Source organism: Stomoxys calcitrans, chromosome 1 (assembly GCF_963082655.1).
Source record: "Stomoxys calcitrans chromosome 1, idStoCalc2.1, whole genome shotgun sequence".
Taxonomy (NCBI): Eukaryota; Metazoa; Arthropoda; class Insecta; order Diptera; family Muscidae; genus Stomoxys; species Stomoxys calcitrans.
In genome coordinates this window covers 135,670,558-135,678,831 of record NC_081552.1, presented here as the reverse complement: position 1 = coordinate 135,678,831, position 8,274 = coordinate 135,670,558, and positions in this window count along the sequence as shown.

Sequence of the window (8,274 nt, the reverse complement as noted above, 5' to 3'; positions counted from 1 at the left end):
TCTACCTAGCACTCACCGTTTCCGAGATATAGATTATTTTTAGGTTGGGTCATTCTGTAAGTGACTTATACGGATGGAATATGTAATTTTGGTTTTTCTCGGAAACGACTTAACCGATTCGCAATCGGATTGATTTGTTTGAAAGCCAAAAATAATATCTACAGTTCCATTCCCGTTTTGTCTACCTAGCACTCACAGTTTCCGAGATATAGATTATTTTTAGGTTGGGTCATTCTGGAAGTGACTTGTGAGGATGGAATATGTAATTTTCGTTTTTTTCGGAAACGACTTAACCGATTCGCAATCGGATTGATTTTTTTGAAAGCCAATAATAATATCTACAATTCCGTACTGGTTATATCTACCTAGCACTCACCGTTTCCGAGATATAGATTATTTTTAGGTTGGGTCATTCTGGAAGTGATTCCAGAAAAATCAATCCGATTCGCAATCGGATTGATCACTGTTTCCAAAATATAGATTATTTTTAGGTTGGGTTATTACGGAAGTGACTTGTGCGGATGGAATATGTAATTTTCGTTTTTCTCGGAAACGGCTTAATCGATTTGCAATCGGATCGATTCATTTGAAAGCCAATAATAATATCTACAATTTCATACTGGTTTTGTCTATATATGAATATGTAATTTTTGTTTTTCTCGGAAACGACTTAACCGATTTGCAATCGGATCGATTCATTTGAAAGCCAATAATAATATCTACAATTCCGTACTGGTTATATTTACCTAGCACTCACCGTTTCCGAGATATAGATTATTTTTATATTGGGTCATTCTGGAAGTGACTTGTGCGGATGGAATATGTAATTTTCGTTTTTCTCGGAAACGACTTAACCGATTTGCAATCGGATCGATTCATTTGAAACCCAATAATAATATCTACAATTCCATACTGGTTTTGTCTACCTAGCACTCACGGTTTCCGAGATATAGATTATTTTTAAGTTGGGTTATTCTGGAAGTGACTTGTGCGGATGGAATATGTAATTTTTGTTTTTCTCGGAAACGACTTAACCGATTTGCAATCGGATCGATTCATTTGAAATCCAATAATAATATCTACAATTTCATACTGGTTTTGTCTATATATGAATATGTAATTTTTGTTTTTCTCGGAAACGACTTAACCGATTTGCAATCGGATCGATTCATTTGAAAGCCAATAATAATATCTACAATTCCGTACTGGTTATATTTACCTAGCACTCACCGTTTCCGAGATATAGATTATTTTTAGGTTGGGTCATTCTGTAAGTGACTTATGCGGATGGAATATGTAATTTTGGTTTTTCTCGGAAACGACTTAACCGAATTGCAATCGGATCGATTCATTTGAAACCCAATAATAATATCTACAATTCCATACTTGTTTTGTCTACCTAGCACTCACCGTTTCCGAGATATAGATTATTTTTAAGTTGGGTTATTCTGGAAGTGACTTGTGCGGATGGAATATGTAATTTTTGTTTTTCTCGGAAACGACTTAACCGATTTGCAATCGGATCGATTCATTTGAAATCCAATAATAATATCTACAATTCCGTACTGGTTACATATACCTAGCACTCACCGTTTCCGAGATATAGATTATTTTTAGGTTGGGTCATTCTGGAAGTGACTTGTGCGGATGGAATATGTAATTTTAGTTTTTCTCGGAAACGACTTAACCGATTTGCAATCGAATCGATTTATTTGAAAGCCAATAATAATATATACAATTGCATACTTGTTTTGTCTACCTAGCACTCACCGTTTCCGAGATATAGATTATTTTTAGGTTGGGTGATTCTGGAAGTGACTTGTGCGGATGGAATATGTAATTTTAGTTTTTCTCGGAAACGACTTAACCGATTTGCAATCGGATCGATTCATTTGAAAGCCAATAATAATATCTACAATTCCATACTTGTTTTGTCTACCTAGCACTCACCGTTTCCGAGATATAGAATATTTTTAGGTTGGGTCATTCTGGAAGTGACTTGTGCGGATGGAATATGTAATTTTTGTTTTTCTCGGAAACGACTTAACCGATTTGCAATTGGATCGATTCATTTGAAAGCCAATAATAATATCTACAATTCCATACTTGTTTTATCTACCTAGCACTCACCGTTTGCGAGATATAGATTATTTTTATGTTGGGTCATTCTGGAAGTGACTGGTGCGGATGGAATATGTAATTTTAGTTTTTCTCGGAAACGACTTAACCGATTTGCAATCGAACTAATTTATTTGAAAGCCAATAATAATATCTACAATTGTATACTTGTTTTGTCTACCTAGCACTCACCGTGTCCGAGATATAGAATATTTTTAGGTTGGGTCATTCTGGAAGTGACTTGTGCGGATGGAATATGTAATTTTTGTTTTTCGCGGAAACGACTTAACCGATTTGCAATCGGGTTGATTCATTTGAAAGCCAATAATAATATCTACAATTCCATACTTGGTTTGTCTACCTAGCACTCACCGTTTCCGAGATATAGATTATTTTTAGGTTGGGTCATTCTGTAAGTGACTTGTGCGGATGGAATATGTAATTTTTGTTTTTCTCGGAAACGACATAACCGATTTGCAATCGGTTCGATTCATTTGAAACCCAATAATAATATCTACAATTGCATACTTGTTTTGTCTACCTAGCACTCACCGTTTCCGAGATATAGATTATTTTTAGGTTGGGTTATTCTGGAATTGACTTGTGCGGATGGAATATGTAATTTTTGTTTTTCTCGGAAACGACTTAACCGATTTGCAATCGGATCGATTCATTTGAAAGCCAATAATAATATCTACAATTCCGTACTGGTTACATTTACCTAGCACTCACCGTTTCCGAGATATAGATTATTTTTAGGTTGGGTCATTCTGGAAGTGACTTGTGCGGATGGAATATGTAATTTTCGTTTTTCTCGGAAACGACTTAACCGATTTGCAATCGAATCGATTTATTTGAAAGCCAATAATAATATATACAATTGCATACTTGTTTTGTCTACCTAGCACTCACCGTTTCCGAGATACAGATCATTTTTAGGTTGGGTCATTCTGGAAGTGACTTGTGCGGATGGAATATGTAATTTTTGTTTTTCTCGGAAACGACTTAACCGATTTGCAATCGGATCGATTCATTTGAAAGCCAATAATAATATCTACAATTCCATACTTGTTTTGTCTACCTAGCACTCACCGTTTCCGAGATATAGAATATTTTTAGGTTGGGTCATTCTGGAAGTGACTTGTGCGGATGGAATATGTAATTTTTGTTTTTCTCGGAAACGACTTAACCGATTTGCAATCGGATCGATTCATTTGAAAGCCAATAATAATATCTACAATTCCGTACTTGTTTTATCTACCTAGCACTCACCGTTTGCGAGATATAGATTATTTTTATGTTGGGTCATTCTGGAAGTGACTTGTGCGGATGGAATATGTAATTTTAGTTTTTCTCGGAAACGACTTAATCGATTTGCAATCGAACTAATTTATTTGAAAGCCAATAATAATATCTACAATTGTATACTTGTTTTGTCTACCTAGCACTCACCGTGTCCGAGATATAGAATATTTTTAGGTTGGGTCATTCTGGAAGTGACTTGTGCGGATGGAATATGTAATTTTTGTTTTTCGCGGAAACGACTTAACCGATTTGCAATCGGGTTGATTCATTTGAAAGCCAATAATAATATCTACAATTCCATACTTGTTTTGTCTACCTAGCACTCACCGTTTCCGAGATATAGATTATTTTTAGGTTGGGTCATTCTGTAAGTGACTTATGCGGATGGAATATGTAATTTTGGTTTTTCTCGGAAACGACTTAACCGATTCGCAATCGGATTGATTTGTTTGAAAACCAAAAATAATATCTATAATTCCATTCCCGTTTTGTCTACCTAGCACTCACAGTTTCCGAGATATAGATTATTTTTAGGTTGGGTCATTCTGGAAGTGACTTGTGAGGATGGAATATGTAATTTTCGTTTTTTTCGGAAACGACTTAACCGATTCGCAATCGGATTGATTTTTTTGAAAGCCAATAATAATATCTACAATTCCGTACTGGTTATATCTACGTAGCACTCACCGTTTCCGAGATATAGATTATTTTAAGGTTGGGTCATTCTGGAAGTGATTCCAGAAAAATCAATCAGATTCGCAATCGGATTGATTTTTTTGAAAGCCAATAATAATATCTACAATTCCATATGTCTACCTAGCACTCACTGTTTCCAAAATATAGATTATTTTTAGGTTGGGTTATTACGGAAGTGACTTGTGCGGATGGAATATGTAATTTTCGTTTTTCTCGGAAACGGCTTAATCGATTTGCAATCGGATCGATTCATTTGAAAGCCAATAATAATATCTACAATTTCATACTGGTTTTGTCTATATATGAATATGTAATTTTTGTTTTTCTCGGAAACGACTTAACCGATTTGCAATCGGATCGATTCATTTGAAAGCCAATAATAATATCTACAATTCCGTACTGGTTATATTTACCTAGCACTCACCGTTTCCGAGATATAGATTATTTTTATATTGGGTCATTCTGGAAGTGACTTGTGCGGATGGAATATGTAATTTTCGTTTTTCTCGGAAACGACTTAACCGATTTGCAATCGGATCGATTCATTTGAAACCCAATAATAATATCTACAATTCCATACTGGTTTTGTCTACCTAGCACTCACCGTTTCCGAGATATAGATTATTTTTAGGTTGGGTTATTCTGGAAGTGACTTGTGCGGATGGAATATGTAATTTTCGTTTTTCTCGGAAACGGCTTAATCGATTTGCAATCGGATCGATTCATTTGAAAGCCAATAATAATATCTACAATTTCATACTGGTTTTGTCTATATATGAATACGTAATTTTTGTTTTTCTCGGAAACGACTTAACCGATTTGCAATCGGATCGATTCATTTGAAAGCCAATAATAATATCTACAATTCCGTACTGGTTATATTTACCTAGCACTCACCGTTTCCGAGATATAGATTATTTTTAGGTTGGGTCATTCTGTAAGTGACTTATGCGGATGGAATATGTAATTTTGGTTTTTCTCGGAAACGACTTAACCGAATTGCAATCGGATCGATTCATTTGAAACCCAATAATAATATCTACAATTCCATACTTGTTTTCTCTACCTAGCACTCACCGTTTCCGAGATATAGATTATTTTTAAGTTGGGTTATTCTGGAAGTGACTTGTGCGGATGGAATATGTAATTTTTGTTTTTCTCGGAAACGACTTAACCGATTTGCAATCGGATCGATTCATTTGAAAGCCAATAATAATATCTACAATTCCGTACTGGTTACATTTACCTAGCACTCACCGTTTCCGAGATATAGATTATTTTTAGGTTGGGTCATTCTGGAAGTGACTTGTGCGGATGGAATATGTAATTTTCGTTTTTCTCGGAAACGACTTAACCGATTTGCAATCGAATCGATTTATTTGAAAGCCAATAATAATATATACAATTGCATACTTGTTTTGTCTACCTAGCACTCACCGTTTCCGAGATATAGATTATTTTTAGGTTGGGTGATTCTGGAAGTGACTTGTGCGGATGGAATATGTAATTTTAGTTTTTCTCGGAAACGACTTAACCGATTTGCAATCGGATCGATTCATTTGAAAGCCAATAATAATATCTACAATTCCATACTTGTTTTGTCTACCTAGCACTCACCGTTTCCGAGATATAGAATATTTTTAGGTTGGGTCATTCTGGAAGTGACTTGTGCGGATGGAATATGTAATTTTTGTTTTTCTCGGAAACGACTTAACCGATTTGCAATTGGATCGATTCATTTGAAAGCCAATAATAATATCTACAATTCCATACTTGTTTTATCTACCTAGCACTCACCGTTTGCGAGATATAGATTATTTTTATGTTGGGTCATTCTGGAAGTGAGTGCTGCGGATGGAATATGTAATTTTAGTTTTTCTCGGAAACGACTTAACCGATTTGCAATCGAACTAATTTATTTGAAAGCCAATAATAATATCTACAATTGTATACTTGTTTTGTCTACCTAGCACTCACCGTGTCCGAGATATAGAATATTTTTAGGTTGGGTCATTCTGGAAGTGACTTGTGCGGATGGAATATGTAAGTTTTGTTTTTCGCGGAAACGACTTAACCGATTTGCAATCGGGTTGATTCATTTGAAAGCCAATAATAATATCTACAATTCCATACTTGTTTTGTCTACCTAGCACTCACCGTTTCCGAGATATAGATTATTTTTAGGTTGGGTCATTCTGTAAGTGACTTGTGCGGATGGAATATGTAATTTTTGTTTTTCTCGGAAACGACATAACCGATTTGCAATCGGTTCGATTCATTTGAAACCCAATAATAATATCTACAATTGCATACTTGTTTTGTCTACCTAGCACTCACCGTTTCCGAGATATAGATTATTTTTAGGTTGGGTTATTCTGGAATTGACTTGTGCGGATGGAATATGTAATTTTTGTTTTTCTCGGAAACGACTTAACCGATTTGCAATCGGATCGATTCATTTGAAAGCCAATAATAATATCTACAATTCCGTACTGGTTACATTTACCTAGCACTCACCGTTTCCGAGATATAGATTATTTTTAGGTTGGGTCATTCTGGAAGTGACTTGTGCGGATGGAATATGTAATTTTCGTTTTTCTCGGAAACGACTTAACCGATTTGCAATCGAATCGATTTATTTGAAAGCCAATAATAATATATACATTTGCATACTTGTTTTGTCTACCTAGCACTCACCGTTTCCGAGATATAGATTATTTTTAGGTTGGGTCATTCTGGAAGTGACTTGTGCGGATGGAATATGTAATTTTAGTTTTTCTCGGAAACGACTTAACCGATTTGCAATCGGATCGATTCATTTGAAAGCCAATAATAATATCTACAATTCCATACTTGTTTTGTCTACCTAGCACTCACCGTTTCCGAGATATAGAATATTTTTAGGTTGGGTCATTCTGGAAGTGACTTGTGCGGATGGAATATGTAATTTTTGTTTTTCTCGGAAACGACTTAACCGATTTGCAATCGGATCGATTCATTTGAAAGCCAATAATAATATCTACAATTCCATACTTGTTTTATCTACCTAGCACTCACCGTTTGCGAGATATAGATTATTTTTATGTTGGGTCATTCTGGAAGTGACTTGTGCGGATGGAATATGTAATTTTAGTTTTTCTCGGAAACGACTTAACCGATTTGCAATCGAACTAATTTATTTGAAAGCCAATAATAATATCTACAATTGTATACTTGTTTTGTCTACCTAGCACTCACCGTGTCCGAGATATAGAATATTTTTAGGTTGGGTCATTCTGGAAGTGACTTGTGCGGATGGAATATGTAATTTTTGTTTTTCGCGGAAACGACTTGACCGATTTGCAATCGGGTTGATTCATTTGAAAGCCAATAATAATATCTACAATTCCATACTTGTTTTGTCTACCTAGCACTCACCGTTTCCGAGATATAGATTATTTTTAGGTTGGGTCATTCTGTAAGTGACTTATGCGGATGGAATATGTAATTTTGGGTTTTCTCGGAAACGACTTAACCGATTCGCAATCGGATTGATTTGTTTGAAAACCAATAATAATATCTACAATTCCGTACTGGTTACATTTACCTAGCACTCACCGTTTCCGAGATATAGATTATTTTTAGGTTGGGTCATTCTGGAAGTGACTTGTGCGGATGGAATATGTAATTTTTGTTTTTCTCGGAAACGGCTTAACCGATTTGCAATCGGGTTGATTCATTTGAAAGCCAATAATAATATCTACAATTCCATACTTGTTTTGTCTACCTAGCACTTACCGTTTCCGAGATATAGATTATTTTTAGGTTGGGTCATTCTGTAAGTGACTTATGCGGATGGAATATGTAATTTTGGTTTTTCTCGGAAACGACTTAACCGATTCGCAATCGGATTGATTTGTTTGAAAACCAAAAATAATATCTACAATTCCATTCCCGTTTTGTCTACCTAGCACTCACAGTTTCCGAGATATAGATTATTTTTAGGTTGGGTCATTCTGGAAGTGACTTGTGAGGATGGAATATGTAATTTTCGTTTTTTTCGGAAACGACTTAACCGATTCGCAATCGGATTGATTTTTTTGAAAGCCAATAATAATATCTACAATTCCGTACTGGTTATATCTACCTAGCACTCACCGTTTCCGAGATATAGAT